The sequence below is a fragment of the Patella vulgata genome, chromosome 9 (assembly GCF_932274485.2).
Source record: "Patella vulgata chromosome 9, xgPatVulg1.2, whole genome shotgun sequence".
Lineage (NCBI taxonomy): Eukaryota > Metazoa > Mollusca > Gastropoda > Patellidae > Patella > Patella vulgata.
Genome location: NC_065887.2, coordinates 19683523 through 19700362, shown reverse-complemented (window position 1 = coordinate 19700362; position 16840 = coordinate 19683523). Strand labels below are relative to the sequence as shown.

General features: G+C 35.2%; 1 protein-coding gene across 1 annotated transcript in view; it reads left to right on the top strand.

Annotated features, from left to right (window-relative positions):
* Positions 1-891: 891 nt before the first annotated feature.
* The window catches only part of LOC126832001 (uncharacterized), a 49597-nt gene continuing 33648 nt past the window's right edge, over positions 892-16840 (top strand). The window contains exon 1 of the mRNA XM_056103272.1: positions 892-1081. The gene's annotated coding sequence lies outside the window, so the exon portion shown is untranslated. The remainder of the gene's footprint in view (positions 1082-16840) is intronic.

Here is a 16840-nt window from a genome sequence, read left to right as displayed (position 1 = left end):
CCACCCCTGAATATCGAAAATTCAACACCGTATCACTTTTCATTAGAGATGTTCACAAGTGGTTTTACAACAGACCATACTAAAATAGGAGTTTGGTGATCGTGTACTTTTTAAGTCTAAAATATATAACCTACCCAATATATCGTTCAAGCAGGCCGGGTTATAGCTAAGGGCCGGCTCCATTCGGAGAGGGGTCTAGGGTGCCCCCCCCCCCCCAGAAAATTTTAGAAAATAAGGTTTGCACCTGAGGCGAGGAACTATGAATATGACAGAAAATTTCAATTTTGAGCCTGAATTTGCGATATTGGCGTATTATATTTTGATGAACATTATCAAATTTTGAATGAATTAGGAATACGACTCAGGCTATAGCAAACCTATTATATAATTTATGAGCAAAACGAAAATTTCGGAATCGGGTTAGAATGCGTACGTAGGGTGGTACTGGTTTTCCATCTCAATTGATGATACATGTTTGAGATAGTCGCCCCCGAGACATTTACAATTACCACCCACTATGATGCCAAAAAGGTTCGGTTGACTCCACAATATCTGTACAAACGCATTGCAAAATGCAATTTCATAGGGATAATTGAAAATTCGTATAAATCATTTGCATGCATTTTTAAATGTGAAATTTGAAATCTTAGTGAAGGCGAGAATCGAACCCAATGAAATAGAATGCTAACTAGTAGTAAGTTATAACGGCTCCCGTGACGGTCATCGCGCTACTTCCCGTGTTTGGATATCCAAGATACATGTAAAGTAGAGCGAATGGTAGAACAACCAATCAAATCGTTAGCTTATTTAGGGGATTTCCCTATTCGATACTTCCGTGTTTTGCGCTAAAAATAAATATCAGCTTCATTGACATCGATAGGCGTGTGGCACGAGACGTCGTTACACTTTCTTATATTTATTTATACAACCAAACCAAAGGCCTATGGTATGCTTTCATTGAACATGTTTTAAATACTGATTAGTATTGCTATCATAAGAAGATTATGCTTGGTGGAAATTATTCTGTTGTATGGGCCTGCAAAACGACACAACGATTTGTGAAAATAAACAATGCCGACGCGTGAGTATTTTTCAACTTTCATTGTTACACTTTATAAGTTTTACTATACCGGTACAACTGATGGACCTGTTATTATAATCAATCCATGTATGATCGAACAATGATTCTTATGTGATTTTGTTATATATACATTTCCTTTCTGAATTCAGTGTCCTAAAAAGATCTAACTTTTATTTTTAACTGCGACTTTATTTTTATAACGTATCCTGAAAGATTCGGTACATTTGTATTGTTACCAACCATCAGTGTAAGTACTACTATAGGAAGTGAAGCATGAATTTTGATAGGCTATGTGAATACCCAATCACGTTTTGAAATAGGTTTGGTAGAGGATGACGAAGTCAATTAGAAATACTTCAAAATTTCAAACGTTGTATAAGACTGAAATTGTTTAAAGGAACTAAATCGCTAATATTTGGGACCTAGAAATTGACACAAATGGGTCGCAACGCATACAATAATGTAATATGAATGTATATAAATTGATTTACATTCAAACGTTTCTGTTTTTACTGTAATTTTTAATCAGTTAGGTTCGGCGAAATACGCCAGAAATCTCAATCGAATGGCAATCTCATGCATCTGGTTATTCCAGTCTACGAAGATAGTATTTATTGTGCATGCTCTCCAGATAAGAATATAGCGTCACCGTTTGACATGACTTGTGGAATATGCCTAGCCTTGTTTTTCGAGTCCCTTATTACAAATAGCACTGAAACACATTATGGTACACGATTCGTGTACCAATTGTAAAATGTTTACTTTGTCTTAAATAAGGCCATCTTTTCCCGGTAAGATCAGAACATCAATGTTGATTTAAACCAACAAATAATTCGTGTTTTCAATGTCGAAGATTTTGGATGATATTGAGTTACAGACTTAGCTACTTTAAATTGATTATTATTGCATCAAATGTGTAAAGGAGAAATCCCTGATATATTTCAGTGAATCGCACTGCAATTAATGATATATTGGGGCAATATTTATTTACATTTTTACCGGTAACATGATTTACCCAAATCTGCCCTAATCTACCCAAATCTACCATTATTTCAACTCCTAATAATAATATCTATACCATATCATATTTGTTTTTAAACTTGCTTGGAAATCGCATTTTGCAGGGTATTTTGACACAAAAACATTATGATTGCAAATAATTATGGCAATCTGGCATAAATAACGGTAGGCCAAGGCCCTATATTATCAAATATCGATATAAATTTTTTTAATTATAAGTTGAAATATTTGTGGATTTGGGTAAATCCAGCTACCCCATTTTTACATTTGATTGGTTTGAACACTAATAAAATAGGCCCACATTTAGGATGATGGTATTTATATTGATTTCAAGCACTATGCTGCTACATGTACATGTATGTAGTTAAAAAGACATCTTTGCTTGGGAGAATGTTCAAGCACATGCAGATTAAATAGCCTCAGTTTTCACTAGGTCTCCAAAGAAATGTTTGGTTAGGTACTGGTTTGCAAAATATGAAAAAGGAGTCAGTTTACCAAGATTCAGAGGTTCTGTTACTTGCTTGAGGCTATAATATCAAGGGTTCAATTATGTAGAAGTCTTACAAGTAAAATTAACCTGTTTCTCTTTTTTAATTAAAAATGGCATATGTCATGCAGTACGCACATGGGCGTGGATTTAGGGGGGAATGGGGGGATGCACCCCCCCCCCCTTAGAATCGGAAGGGGGGCGAATAGGTCTCTGTCCCCCCCCCCCCCCCCATGATTTTGATCACCTGGACAGATTTTCAGGTTCATATCCACATGATGGTGAGCTTGTTTCTACATATCTGGAATTGAATCGAGACTTGGAACAAGATTTGCCATTCTTCAAGCGCCAGTTTTCGGCTCGTCTGAGCAGGAACTAGCAGGGTTCAGCAGTGTGAGATGAGAAGAGCTTCGACAGAAGGGAACATCTGCCTCACTTCAGGTGACATAATGAGGAACGCTTCGTGCACAAGTGAAATATTTATCTCCGGACATAGATTGGTTTTGTAACGCCTTTTTACTTTAGTTTTAAGCATTTCCTATGACAGATTAGTTTTTTTGGGATGTACAGGGATATTTAATTTGGCAATGTTTTGTGTTAAAAAATATCCTTAAATTGAAGGTTGAAGATGATCTGAGGCAGTGTAGGTTGTCAAGTGATCTAACAAGTCATAAGGTCTTTAACTGAGTCAATTAAGTGTTTGTGGTTTTGATCCCAAGCTTGTATGTGATGAGGAATAGAGTCGCTCGCCTAACCTTGTGGGTTACTCATGGTTCCTCTTGCAAAAGAGCCCCTGTGTGCAAGCAAATTAAAGACATATAACTTTATGTTATTCCTGAAATGACAAGTTTTATTCTCATTGATCAATGGTGGCGATTGTGGGGCACACGAGAAAAGTGTACATACATGCGTAGTCGTCGAATGGGACAAAAAATGAAGTCCACCTGTGCGCACATTGGCATGCAGAAACCTCGACAGTTGGATTCGAAAATTTTTAGGTGGAAACAACACCCTCTGGACAAAATTATAAGCTTTTTTGCACAGTAACGGATATCCACTTGCACCTGTGTACTGTACATATTGACCTGTAAGTTGTAGTTGGAAGAAATGCATTGTTCGTGTTATCTTCATATCCCTTGCATAATTAAAAAGGTAGTTACATGTTAGTCTCAAAACTGTAGGTTATATTATTTTAGTCTACATCTATGTAAACAATATTTTGGTTCTATATAAATAAGGGGAGTCGACTGGCGTGGTTTTGAATCACCGGTTGTACGTGACAAAGAGTAGGGTCGCCTGTCCAACCTCGTGGGTTTTCTCCGGGTCCTCCAGTTTCCTCCCACTGCTAAAGACCCCTATGCGCAAGCGAATTATTGAAATAAACCATATGTTAGTCCCGAAATGACCTAGTTTGTGTCGAGTGGACCTTAAACCCCATCTCTCTCTATATATATATAAATAAAGAAGAACCATCAGCCTTAGATGGATCGATATAATTGCTGATACCAGCAGATTTTACTTCCTGTATTCTATGTTTCAGTCTAGCTGATCTTTGTACTCTTGTTTAGATGCCTGGTGGATCAATCAATACTAACTTAATTGTCAGACTGGTTGACAGAGAACAAACCAGAACCAGGAAGTGAATTTGTATTCTAGGTTAGCTTCTCTGGACGATTCACTAGTTCCACAATACATGTTTTATTGATTGTATCTGACAGTGGCACACATGACATGGAGTTACTTGTTGAAGAAAATATCATTAATCGCACAGTTCCTGTCTCACGAGATCACATAGGTTTACTTAGAATTTTCAAAGGAATATACAGTTTGTAGGTTTATGATTTTAAGATAGATTTACACTGTTGAATAAACTCGTCATCTAACCTTTTCTAAGAACAAATGTACTTTTTCTGGGTTAACCATTATTTCTAATTCCAACTAATAAGTCTTCTTTTACGAGTACGGCAGTATGTACATCCCATTCGAACAACTAGACACTGTTCCTTGTTCATTGTACTACCAAGAAGAGGAAACTGGACTGGATTTTTCTGTCAACACCGAGACCTCCTGGTTAGTGAGCCAGTGCCTTACTCACCAAGCCACCACGGCTGCCTTTTTCTGAGTAGACTGTTATCTGAAGCAGTGATAATTGGGTTTATAGTCTAGTTTATTTTTAAAAGTACAGTATTGTTTAGAATTGACTATTTTTCGTATTGATTGTGTTAATTATTTATTTTGACAAAGCTTATTAATAATCATATATAAGTCTTCTGATAAAAGTCGTGACTAATCGTACAACTGTCACTAATGATATACTGGCTCGAACACAGAAAGATAGTAACAATACAGTAAATCTCTTGTTAATCAGATAACACCTCGGGTATACCTGTAGTTCTATACTAATCTTGAGAAGATTGACATTTAAGCCGGTGACGAGAGTTCAGGGATCTAAATGTCAACAGGAAGCAGTGCATCCAATCAATATCAAAGACAGTTAACCGATCTTTATGTCAGATTTTTATTAAAAGAGCTTCAATTACAGTACAGTAAAACAGGGCAGTACAAGATATGAAAAATACATAATTTTAAAGGGACAATAAAATGGAAAATATGTTTAAAGTCTCTGTGCATCCCATGATTTTTTCAGAAAATATCAAATTTTTCACAGCTTAACCTGTTAAGTGCGTAGGTTGTTATATATCGTCCTGGACAACTGCCACTCACTGTGTATAGAGCGTAATATAACGCCTTGGAGGTATTTTCCCCAACCTATTCTTAGAACATACATGTAGTACATAGTTCTTCGTCACTTCGTCAAATTAATTACACAATAGGGGGTAGTTAACGTTTTGAAACGTCACGCTTAACGGGTTAATCCACATTAAAATGCACTCAAATTTATTAACATTTTATTAAGAAAATAAAATCAAAATATCAACAGCAGATTATCTCCCACCTTGTAATTACAACATAATAAAAAGAGGCCCATGAAAATGTTTCAGCGAAACTTAAAACTGGCACCAGCTTGTTGATAATTTTATAGATGAAACAGTCGTAAAATATAATTGTCAATAAAATGGTCTAAAACTTCAATACACTGAATCATGTGACACTTTTAATATACAGATTTCTGGAACAAAACAAGACAAGTCGCACTGCTCTGAAAAATTCTCTCAGGTCACATGTTAGCAAAATGTTCAGGTTCTGCTCAAAGAGGTGTAAATAATTAACTAGAGTGTATGGTGGTCACATGGCTTGGCTGCCATTTTAAAACTGGGAAGGTTTTGCCTAAGTCGATATGCCATAGAGTTGTTATTGTTTTGGTTATTTCAATGTCAGGCTAAAAGGGAGTGGATTATCATTGCATAAGTAAGTAAGATATGTTATGAGTGAAATAGTGATCTAATGTATAATCATGATAATAGTGTAAAATAATTTAATAAACACGGCGTGAAGACGCCGAACACTCGACACGTGAGTTGAGGCCAGAAACCGGGTGGATATGTTCCGATACTTTTATTATGTAATAATTACAATGTCCTTGTGTTTAGCAAACTTCAAAATTAATGTATACTTATTTGTTATGGAAATTGCGTATTATATCTGCATACACATCTGGTATTGTACGAAAAATATTGGTGGAATAAGTCTGCTTATTGGAGTGGCGTTTTTAAGTTACAGGCATGCACTAACAGGCCAGTAGTAGCTTTGTTATCGGTTAGTTTTTCTCCCCGGATTTAATTAATTAGGCTGACACTGTTACGGTAAATTCCCAAAAATAATTATTGAAAACTGAGTGTATCAAATAGATGTATTAAAGTGAAAGTTTCTTGCAATATACATGTAAGCTTATGTTTCAATTTTTTTTCTTCAGATTCCCGCTTCAAAACTCGGAACTAGTTTAGTAATTAATTAAAGAATGAGTCTAAAGTCGTAAAAACTTCATTCTTTTGTGAAAAAAAGAGGCATGATATTTTTTAAAATCGATGCTACTGCGATAATCTCATTAAGTTAGTCTTATTTTTTTGTAAAATTTAATATACCTCCGTATTTTTCAATCAAAGACAAATCAAAGACACCATGAAATTGAAAACCATGGCATATAGGCCTGAGGCCTAGCTTGCCATGTTTATATTTTCCTTTTTTCCCATTCAATAAGTCTTTTGGTAGATGATAGAAGCAGATTATTTATTTCTGTATTTATTTTTAAGATTTATTTTATTTATTTATCATCAGAATGATGTGATATAGGCCTAGTTATCAGTCAAGTAGTCCTTTCAAATTGATTACATCTATCCAAAGTAAAGTTTTATGTGAACTACGAGGAGCCATGTTTAAAAATTTAGCTGAACACTTATAGATCAGGACATTTTCGAAGGACGATGACTTTGCTCAATTAAAAAAAAATAAACATGATTTCGTTAGTTCTACCCTAAATCATATGGATCACCGTCATTATGATAAGAGTTATTCTAAATAATAAAGCCCCAAAAAGATACCTGTTGACCTTTAAATCACCAATTTTTTGGTTGACATTGTTGAATTAGAACTGTATTTTTAATGGGCTTGTCCGCCCTCCATCAGTCTATTTCGCTTTGTTTACATAGCGTTCATCCAGACACTTCCGTTAATGTTACGTCAGTGAAGGTCACATGACCACAATACACTCAAGTCAATAATATATAAACCTCCATGGGTTCTGCTAAGATTATTAAAATACAAATATTAATTATTGCATTGTTGTTTTTAAAAAAAATAGCAATCTCCACAACGAAATGTATTTAAAAGCTCAAAATTTCACATGGTTGTCATTTTAGAGACATGAGAAGAGTAGATTGTAACAGAATACGATTATACTGTCAGCCATCCCAAGTGTCTGGTTGTACCCCTTTAAAACTGTATCTGTCTTCTCAATAGTCCTATTAAAACCTGTTTCATTTCATTAAACTTGTTACATAATCTAAATGTATTAAAATTGTCAGGGTTTTCCCCTCGTGATTATTTGTGATCTGTACATTAAACAAGGATGTTGTTGAAGTTTTTATACACCATCGACCATTATAGACACTAAGATAACAAAACAGGATAAAGCTAGCTAAATTTGAAACGTGCATAATCTCTGTCCAGTATTACTCATGGTCCTTGGTTTTAACCGATAATGAGGAAATTACAGGAAATTACTTTTTCTATATTTACACGTATAATAGCTTATCTAATTCTTTACATATTTACATTTAATATGCCAGTATTTTTATACGCGTCGCCCACATTTTCATGTTGACGTATTATGTCGTAGCACCTAGCTGTCCGTCCGTCCACAATATGGAAAGTAGAAATATCCAATCTTACTAGAAAAATACTGGATTCCCTGAAAAACACTCATGGAGCGCATACAGGACAAAAAAGTATGTTTCCCTAATCGACAGCCCGGCGATTAGGAGTGTCTGCACGTGTGACGTCGAAGGTTGCACACAGAGATTTAGCGCTTAATGTATATGTTGATAAAATTTATAAAGAGTTAGACGTACAACACTTTCTGAGATAAAAATCACGGAAAAAGATGCGGGTAGTGGATAATTCGAGAATTTAATTAGGCTTCGATATTTGTAATAAATAGTCAGGGATAAATGCAACATCGTCTTTTGTATGCAATGAATTCTCCTCCGACTTCGCACCCGTTGTGTCACGTGACACAAACATGACCTCTTTTGATCGATTTTTTATAACCGGGTATTCCCTGATAATTGCAATGTTTTGAGAAGGATTTGAAGCAAAATTATGATAAATTAATTAGTTTGAATATGTTTTTAGTCCAAATATATCATCAAATCACGCAGTTTGTACCCAGGAATGTATCTTTAAATATGCGTTTGGGCAAATTCTTCCAGTAATAGGAACTACATTATACAACTGTAGGAAATATTAAGAGGCTTCAATATGGGATCAATTAGGAACAGCGCTGTGTGCGCGGGGTGGGGGGGGCGGTATTGACTTGACTTGTAGGCAGCATACACATACTTACAAAGTACATGTAATGTAACTGCCTGTATAGATATAACAATTTAGCAGTACGAAAAAACCCAAATGATCCAGTTAATTAATAATACAAAGTACATGTATAACAGTACTGATGGTGGCAGCTGGTGAAATTGAAATCTAATTCTCTATGCTGACAATGTTTAAAATAATATAGGACATATACTGTACACAAGTTTTCTAACTATACTGAATCTTGTAAAATGTACACATTAGGTCTGCACATGTATTTTTGCTTTCAATATCATTTACATGTATATGATAACAATTAGACAAATTTGTTTTGACTCAGAATATAATATGTATACACATGTGAACATTAGTAATAATCTAATAATATCCTCTACCATTATATTTAGTTGAATCGAATTACTAAACTGAAGATAGAATATACCATTAAACAAATATAGTGGGACATTCTGGGAATTTCCCTTAAGTAAACCAATAAATTTCTTTCCTGTTGTATATTATGAGTTGAATAATGTATGGGTGATGGATGATGGTTGGTTTTAAGATTTAAGTTACATGTGATAGAATAACCCCATTCAACTGCTTTTAGAAGGTATGATTTTGAGTCTTTTATTGTAGTTTTATTTATTCAGTTTCTAACATAAACTTAAACTTCAGACAGCACTTTTGTACCTGAATTTGTTGAATGTATTTTTCAAGGGCATATTTAGTGGGAGATAACAAGAAAGAAGAAAAATACCCAAAAGATACTGTAGTAGTCTTATTTTCAAAATTGTTTATGGGAGGGTAGCCAGATATCTCCCATAATTCAATGCACACTTCATCCATTCTTGGTTAATCTGTAGTAGTCTAATTTTCAAAATCGTTTATGGGAGAGTAGCCAGATATCTCCCATAATTCAATGCACACTTCATCCATTCTTGGTTAAACATACCATTTAATTGGCTTATCTGTTATGTCTAATGATTTAGTTTGAAAAATGTTCTAATGACTATGGAAAAATATATATATACCTTTTTTTTTATCTCCACTAACTACACCATGGCCATGATAATTCAATTGCCTGCTTCCAAATTAGCCTGGTGTAGTGCCAGGTGATATTTAGGTTTTTAAATAAAAACTGGGATAAAAATAGTACTATCATGTGGACGTATATTGTCGTCGCCCCTGTCCGTCCGTCCACAATTTGTTTGTGGACACTCTACAGGTCACAATTCTTATCCGATTTTAACGAAACTTGAAATATAGGTTTATCTCTAACAGATCTCGGCTGCTTTCGATATTGGCATGTATCGGATCAAAACTTCATGGATTATGGCCCCTGTTTGTAAGAAAAATCACGTTTTTAGCTTGTGGACCCTATAGAGGTCACAATTTTTATCCAATTTTGTTGAAACTTGAAATGTAAGTTTATAACCCAAAGATCTTGGTTCCTTTTGATATTTGCGCATATCGGACCGTAACTTCCTGAATTATGGCCCCTGATTGTACAAAAAATCGCGTTTTTACTTTGTGAACCCTATAGAGGTCATAATTTTTATCCGATTTAAAAAAACGTATTATTTTATCACCATTACAGCCTAAGGACGGCTAAGAACGAATTTCGTGAAAATCGGCCCAAAATTGACAGACAAAATGCCCATCGTTCGTTCTCAAATTGCGTAAAAATATGGTATATCAAGGTTGTGGACCCTATAGAGGTCACAATTTTGATCCGATTTTGATGAAACTTGAAATACATATTTATAACCCAAAGATCTTGGTTCCTTTCGATATTCGCACATATTGGATCATAACATCCTGAATTATGGCCCTTGATTGTACGAAAAGTCGCGTTTTTAGGATGTGATCCCTCTAGATGTCACAATTTTTATCCGATTTAAAAAAACGTTTGAATATATCACTGTTACACCCTTATGATGGTTGAGTCTGAATTTCGTACAAATCGGACCAAAACTACCGGACAAAATGGCTACCCATCGTACGCAAATATTGTACATGTGGTATATCAAGGTTTTGGACCCTCTAGAGAGAGGACACAATTTTGATCCGATTTTGATGAACCCAAAGATCTTGGTTCCTTTCAATATTCATGCATATCAGATTGTAACTTCCTGAATTATGGTCCTTGATTGTACAAAAAATCACTTCTTTTTTTAGCTTGTTCTCTGTCCATCTCTTGCAAAATGTGGGCGTATCTTGCATGGCAACCGCTTGTTTTGATTATATGTTCATGCAGTTACTATTTAGGCTACAGGAAATGAATTTTATGTTCTTCATGAACAAATGTAAAAAATTTCTTTATTAATGAAATAGGGAAAAAGAGTTTTTTAAAAACCAAAAGTATTTGGTTGTGCTCTTTAAAGTGGCCAAGTCTTTAACTCTGTATGGGGCGGTTGGATGGCAGAATGGTTAGCATGTGCGCGCTGTATCATTAAGTCTGTCATTGAGTCAACTGGCGTGGTTTCGAATCCCCAGTTGTACGTGACAAAGAGTAGGGTCGCCTGTCCAAATTCGTGGGTTTTCTCCGGGTCCTCCGATTTCCCCCCACTGCTAAAGAACCCTACGCGCAACCAAATTATGGAAATAAAATTGAACCATATGTTAGTAACAAAATGACCTAGTTTGTGTCGAGTGGACGTTAAACCCCATTTCTCTCTCTCTCTTTTTTAACTCTGTATCATCGATAGTCTTCGACATTGCAAACACGACTTATTGGCAAATTTAAATCAACATTGATTTTGAATAGATGGGCTTCTGGTATCCCAACATTTAAGTGTAGGATGAAGCATGAGACTGAGGTTATGCTGGGGAAAGAAAGACTGAAGAAAATAACCTGAGGGTTTTTTCTGAAGTCTTTCTTCCCCAGCATAACCGATGTCAAGGACTTTATCTTGCTTATAAAACATCTATGTTTACATGTACGCAAAATGAGAATATCCCAGAATTCCCACAAGAAAAACCCTAGATCATGTTTTCTTATGGAAAAAAAGCCCTCTGGAAGAATAACCTGTTACAGGTTTAAAGAACAACTTTCAGAAGAATAACCCTAAATGTCCCTGTATATATTCAGAACCGCCCCCGACTTTCAGATCTCAAGTTATTCTGGGCATAGAATAAACCCAAAGATCAAAGAGATTTACCGTTACAGGGCCCTTATTCACGAAAACCTAAACTAAGATACAATCGAAATTTTAAGAAATACTGCAATTCGATTGGCTGACCAGTAAAATCAATTTGCATATATCCAATGAAGTTGCAGTATTTCTTAAAATTTCGATTCAAGTGGCTATTTATTTATCAAGACCCTTAAAGATGGGTTCCCAGAAAAGTATTGATCGGTTGGTTATTTCCAATAAAAGTATGGTAATTTTGGTATATATGGAAAGTAGAGATATCCAATCTTACTAGAAAAATACTGGATTCCCCGAAAAACACTCATGGAGTGTACACAGGACAAAAATGTAAAGGTTCCCCGAATCAACAGCCCGACGATTAGGAATTTCTGCACATGTGATGTCAAAGGTCACACGCTAACATTGAGCACCTGATGTACAAGATGGTAAACTTTCTGAAGAGTTAGACGTACAACACTTTTTTCAAAGCGACGCGAAGTGGCCGAAATAGTCTTATGTATGCAATGAATTCTCCTCTGACTTCCAAAAGAGGTAAGTCACGTGACGTAAATATGACCTGGTTTGATCGAATTTTATAGCAGGACATTCCTTCGCAATTGCAATGTTTGAGAAGGATTTGAAACAAAGTTATGACAAATTAATTAGATTGAATATGTTTTTAGTCCATATATACCATTGAATCACCCAGTTTGTATGCGGGAACCCATCTTTAAAAAACGAAAATCTTATTGGTGTGGCCTTAGCTATACATGTACATCCTGCTAACCTTACCTTGTTATCATATCAGATCTATGTTACCTGTTATTGTAATATAGTTTTTCCTATCAATAGTCTTTTTCCTTGAAATTGTAAGAAATCCTGTAGGAATATGAGAAAAATGGTAATACAAAATATATATTTAATTTAAAGGACCAGACTTTGAAGGCATCCTTTGCAAATCTTACCACTACCACACTACATGCAAAACAAAACCAACAAGACAAACCTGCGGACAAGAAAAACTACATACACAATTGCAAGAAATATATAAGTGTCCACTGTGCTGTACAGTCCCGGGCCTGTAATAATGCAGGCTTTAAATACTAGAAAGGGGGAAAAACTCAAAATATTGAGCCATTTGAAAATCATTGTTAAATTAGATGACACATTGAAAGATGCATTATGTAAGAGCTATTGTAGGTATTTATTTTGGCTTCAAATGTTATATAAACAATTATTTAGGCATTTATTAACATGACAAGCCCATAATCTACTCTTTGACTATTTGATGCCAGAGATTTGTTTAGATTAGAACACCCACGAGATTTGAAAACTGAATGATAAAATGTATAATAGTGGCTTAGTTTCGTTTGTAAAGTACCGATGTTACGATAATAATAAAGTGATTTGAATGAAATTTTGAATAAATTGAACTATTGAACTTTATCTAAATCTTATAACATACTGCATCTTTAAGGAATTACATAGTTCAATTATATGAGTCCCTTGACAATCACAATGATTAGTGTATACATGATTATCTAGGTACTTCAGGTCTTTGGGATGGTGTGGCAATTTCCAGTCAATCTCATATGGAAACTGAAAGTTGATATTTCTTCCATATGAAAATCATATGATTTTATTTGGCCATCTTTATTTAAATCTTACATACTGGATCTTAAGGGAATCACATGGTTCAATTATATGAGTGCCTTTACAATCACAATAATCAGTGTATACATGTACATGATTATTATCAGGTCTTTGGGATGGTGTGGAATGAAAACTAAAAGTTAATATTTCATTGAAAAAATACCACAGAACTTCAGACTGTTGCTCTTGACTAGGAAAACTTTTAAGGAGGCTCTCGGCCCAGAATGAACCAGTTTTGTTTATATGAAATATCCATTAACTAACACATAAATGTTCAGCATATTTAATTTGTTGCACCGTGCACAAAATAGGTGTTATGATTATATCTTTCTTTCATGTCCCACCTACCAACTTCTAGGAAAACAAATTTTCTACTTACGTGTATGTTAGCTTTACTTAGAAATGAATAGACAGACGAAAATAGCACACACAATAAAATTGTGTCAACCGGAAAACGCTTCTACTGCACATGTACATGTAGTAGATAAAAACTGTGATGAAAGAGATGGAGATTAATGTCAATTAACACTTATCTGGTTACTGTGGGACTAACATAATGGTACATGTATGTTTTTATTTCAATAATTCATATCTGTTAAAGTTGCAATTTCATATTTTTAAGTTATATTTTTAAAATTTATTAAAATAAAGCCTTAAAATAGTCCCTACCTTGTAAAAGAATAATCCTATTAATCCTATAATTCACTATTGCCAGTTGAGAAATTGGCAAAAATATTATTTTCATCTTCAAATTCCAACGTTTGAAGATAACTACTCCATGGTGGAGAATAGAAAACAAGGGAGGTAATTGTGTTATTATTTCCGGTGTAAATGAGTTTTAAGTGTGAGAATGACACCTATGATCGAATAATAGTGAGTTGACAACCTATTGAGCAAAAGACATAGAAATAATTATGTTTTGACTTTCTTAGAAAATATGAAATTGTAACTTTAAGATGATATGAGCAGGAATCAGTGAACGGGTGGGTGACAGAACTCACTGTCACATATACATGTATATACAAACCAGTTAATTTTGAGACCACTGTAGGACTAATTTTTTATGCGCCTACATTTTCATGTGGAAGTACATGTACATGTGTGTATTGTCATTGTCCCTCGGTTCCTGTAGATATTCATGCATATTGGATCATAACTTCCTGGATTATGGCTTCTCTAGGGGTCACAATATTTATCTGATTTAAAAAAACGTTCTAGTATATCACCGTCGAGTTCGAATTTCTTGAAAATTGGACCAAAAATACCCAACATATTGGCTGTTTCACATGTGACAGTATATAATACCAAGGTTGTGGATCCCTCTAGAGGTCGCAATTTGTATCCAATTTTGATGAAACCTAAAATATATGGTTATATCCCAAAGATCTTGGTTCTTTTCGATATTCGTGCATATCAGACCGTAACTTCCTGATTTATGGTCCCTGATTGTACGAAAAGTCGCGTTTTCAGGTTATGAACCCTTGAGAGGTCATAATTTTCATTTGATTTTAAAAACCGATCATGTATGTCAGCGTTGAGTATGGCCGAAAATTGCTTTTTTAGCTTGTTCAATATCCATCTCTTGCAAAATGTGGGTGTATCTTGCATGGCAACCGCTTGTTATCCAATTTTGATCATACTTAAAATACATGTATATGTTTATACATGTACATCTATCTCAAAGATCTAGGTTTCTTTACATATTTGCACGTATCTGACCCTAACTTCCTGGCTTATGGCTCCTGATTGTATCAAAAATCGCCTTTTTATATGCCCACATTTTCATGAGGATGTATATTGTCGTCTTCCCTGTCCGTCCGTACGTCTGTCCGTCCACAATTTTTTGTGAACAGTCTACAGGTCACAATTTTTATCCGATTTCAATGAAACTTGAAATATAGGTTTATCACCCTACGATCTCGGATCCTTTCGATATTGGCATGTATCAGACTGTAACATCATGAATTATGGCCCCTGATTGTACGAAAAATCATGTTTTTAGCTTGTGAACACTGTAGAGGTCACAATTTTTATCCGATTTGGTTTAAACTTGAAATGTATGCTTATAACCCAAAGATCTCGGTTCCTTTCGATATTCGTGCATATCGGGACGTAACTTCCTGAATTATGGCCCCTGATTGTACGAAAAATCGCGTTTTTAGCTTGTGGACCCTATAAGGGTCATATCACCGTTGCACCCTAAAGACAACTGAGTTCGAATTTGGTGAAAATCGGCCCAAAACTGACAGACAAAATGGCCACCCTTCGTTCTCAAATAGCGTAAAAATATGGTATATCAAGGTTGTGGACCCTATAGAGGTCACAATTTTAATCCTATTTTGTTGAAACTTGAAATGTAAGTTTATAACCCAATTATCTTGGTTCCTTTCGATATTTGCGCATATCGGGCCGTAACTTCCTGAATTATGGCCCCTGATTGTACGAAAAATCGTGTTTTTTGGCTTGTGTACCCTATAGAGGTCATAATATTTATCCGATTTTTAAAAACTTTTTATTATATCACTGTTACACTCTAAGGGCAGCTGAGTTCTAATTTCGTGAAAATCGGCCCAAAACTGACAGACAAAATGGCCGTCCTTCGTTCTCAAATTGCGTAAAAATATGGTATATCAAGGTTGTGAACCCTATAGAGGTCACAATTTTTATCCGATTTTGTTGAAACTTGAAATGTAAGTTTATAACAAAAGATCTCGGTTCCTTTCAATATTTGCGCATATCGAATTGTATTTTCCTGAATTATGGCCCTTGATTGTAGGAAAAATCGTGTTTTTAGCTTGTGGACCCTATAGAGGTTTTAATTTTTATCCGATTTAAAAAAACGTTTTAGTGTATCACCGTTACACCCTAAGGACGGCCGAGTTCGAATTTTGTGAAAATCAGCCCATAACTGACAGGCAAAATGGCCATCCCTCGTTCTCAAATAGCGTAAAAATATGGTGAAATGAAATGAAATGGGGTTTAACATCCTACTTTTCTGCTCCTATATACTGGGCTAATGAAGACGGGCATACGCCATACAGTGTGCTATGAGGGAAATTTTGCCCGGGCAGCGGCACTATCGCCTACTCTTATATTGATTTCCAACTGCCAAGGGATCTTTTACGTCTCATCCGAAGGACTAGACAGCTGTCCTTGTCGGGCCCTCCGTCCTGCTAAAAATATAGTACATGTATATCAAGGTTGTGGACCCTATAGAGGTCACAATTTTTATCCGATTTTGTTGAAACTTGAAATATAAGTTTATAACCCAAAGATTTCGGTTCCTTCGATATTTGCACATATCGAATTGTAATTTCCTGCCTTGATTGTAGGAAAAATCACTTTCTGTTTAGCTTGTTCTCTATCCATCTCTCAAAAGTGTGGGCGTATCCTGCCTGGCAACCGCTGGTTATCTGAATTTGATGAAATTTAAAATATGTTTATATCCCAAAGAATCTCTGTTCTTTTTGATATTGA